Raw genomic sequence first — 2,732 nt, 5'->3', positions numbered from 1 at the left:
AATCCATTCATATTTAAAGTTATTACCAATGTTATTGGATTTGCATTTAACACTTTCTTATTTTATATTTCTCATGTAATTTTTATTCCTTCATTCCTCTCTTGCTGCCTTCTTTTAATTAAATGAATATTTTTAAATGTAGTATTTTAATTTCTTTAATGAGTTTTCACTGTATTTAAGTTGCTTTTTTTGTAGTTGCTCCAGTTTACCACATATATCTTAACCTATCAGAATGCACTTTAGATTTATACTAGCTTAATTCCAATGACATATAGAGACATTACTCCTATATAGTTCTGTTTCCCCCTTTTTTGTTATAGTATTGTTATATACAGTGCATCTATTGATGTTACATTCTTAACAATACATTGTTATCATTGTTACTTTACCATCTGTAGTCATTTTGTTAGCTCAATACAGTGTTATTCTCAAACACCACCTTAGTGTGCTTATTGGCAAATGCATCATCTGTGTATTAATTTTATATACTTTATAGACTCAATAATATATTGTTTACATATGATTTTATGCAATTCTTATTTAAATCAGTTGAGAGGAAAAATATGCCTTATACTATCTTTTATTACATAATAACTTTTACCAATGCTCTTTGCTTATGTGGATTTGAATTATGTAAATCTTGTTCATTGGTTTTCACATTTTAGAGTCAACCTATAGACAAAGCACAAAATATTTAATTTAGTTACAGACAGAACACAGCTGTTAAAAGCCCACATGATGGAAAAGTAGAGGTACATCAGACATCTGCCCTCAAGAAGGAGGAAGTAAGGGATGGGAGTTACAGGTCCCACTGCTGTCACCCTCATTTTACTCAGAAGAGAGTAGCCAAGGGTTGAAAAGATTTCTAGATAAAGTGTATATAAAGTTACAAGAATAATCAAAGAACCAAAAATATAACTATCCAAAATTGGGGTGAGGAAGAGAAGGGATAAGGAAATGTCAAAAGTTGAAATCGTCATATTCCCTTGACATGGGGTAAAAGTGACACATAGAGAAATTGTGATTTAAGTATATTATTTGGAGATAAAGGCAACTACTAGAAGAATAAAAAACAGGGTCAGTTAAAATCATTAGCTCTGGCTAAGGAATTGGAGGGATAGGGCAGAAACCTCACTTTTATTCATAAGCTCTTCTGTGCCCTTTGGAGGCTTTTTAGCACTGACATGTATTATTTGACTTAAGAAATGAACTTTAAATATTTAAAAATGACACAAAAGTCCTGGTCAGCTGAACTAGAAATGACCAGGCTGGTTGCTGGCTGCCTGGATGGGTGCAGAGAGGTCAGTTCAGTGGCAGGGTTTTGAGTAGGAGGTGGGGTAGGGAGGGGGGTTGGAGAGGGCCAGGGAGTGGCAGTAAAGAACAAGGGAGGGCAAGAGGAGGGGATATGAGGTACGGAGAGTGAGGTGGGGCAGGAGAAAGGGAGGGAGAAGGCTGGTTGGTCTTGGGAGGCATCATGGCACTGCCAGAATGGGGTAGGGACAAGGGAGGCAGCTGGAGAGAACTGAGCATGCTAGGCCACCTCTTTTGGAAGCACAGCTTATCCTCTTCCTTTCATTTGGCTCTCCAAAAGCTTCAGCTCACTTTGCAGTGCCTTCCACATGGACTGCTCCAGCTCCAGTACTTTCTCCAGGTCCACCTTTGCCTCTGCCCCCATTTCATACATCCCCATGAGCCTTGCCCACAGATAAAAGGCTTTCATGATGCCTGGGTGGTCCAGAGGATGTCACCAGTGTGTGGCAGCATCTCCTTCATCAGCAGGTACTGGCAGTAGTTGAGGGTCAGTGGGTTGATCATCTTTTCCAGTTTCAGCCACTGTACCTCCCAGGGCTTGTTCTTGGCCTGCAGGTTCCTCAGATAGATGATGACTTCCTGGTACTTGGTGGATGCCTCAGGGTTGCATCCCAGCTTGAAGAGTATGTTTCCTTCCCTGTAGAGAATGGACACTGCCAGCATCTTCTCATCATTGCTCAGGTTCCAGGTCTTCCTCTGGTACTCACTCAGAGACTCCTCCTGTAGCAGCTCAGTCATGAATATCAGAAGCTGTGGCTCCTTCTGCAGTTCATCCACATCCTTGTAGTCCAGCACGTGGTAGGCAAACATGTTAGCCAACCTACACATGTGTGAATGCCACTCTGTCCAGTTGTTGCCCTCCACCCTCTGCTGCAGACACCTGGGCAACATACGGTAGAGCCCTGTGTAGATGCTGCCACATCACTGACCTGTATGGACATCATCAGGATTTTCCAGACCTCCAACTTGAATATGTTTCCACTGATAGTGTGCATAGGCTGGCCTGTCTACTTGCTGTGGATCACTGTGCAGTTCTCCTAACATTTTGTGGTGTGGAAATGAAAGTTCACTTCAGATCCAGTGATGAAGTTTGGGACCTCCCTCTTATCCTCATGCAGAATGGTTTTCTTGATCCCTTCCACATTCAGGCAGAGTGACATCCATGGTTCTGGGTGGAGGTAAATATCAGCCATGCTAAGATAATCTCACTGGGAGGAAGGCACTTAGGCAGAGGAGACACGAGGATTGGACCTCAGTGCATCCTCCTAGCCTCCCCCTCTATCCACCACTCCACTCCCAGGCAAAGGGAGAGCCTTCTCATTCAGAAAAAAAATGTTTCTTCTGCCTTCTTTTATTGCCATGGGGACTACTCATCATTCACCTGACCTACCAGAGAGGGTTTTGGAGGGAAAGGGGTGGAA

At 42.2% G+C, this 2,732-nt stretch overlaps 1 pseudogene; it reads right to left on the bottom strand.

Moving 5' to 3' along the window:
- Window positions 1-644: 644 nt before the first annotated feature.
- Window positions 645-2,504, bottom strand: LOC118927988 (aryl-hydrocarbon-interacting protein-like 1; annotated as a pseudogene).
- Between the last annotated feature and the right edge of the window lie 228 nt (window positions 2,505-2,732).

The sequence above is a fragment of the Manis pentadactyla genome, chromosome 4 (assembly GCF_030020395.1).
Source record: "Manis pentadactyla isolate mManPen7 chromosome 4, mManPen7.hap1, whole genome shotgun sequence".
NCBI lineage: Eukaryota > Metazoa > Chordata > Mammalia > Pholidota > Manidae > Manis > Manis pentadactyla.
The sequence above is the reverse complement of the archived record's forward strand: the minus strand, read 5'-3'. Positions and strand labels throughout refer to the sequence as shown.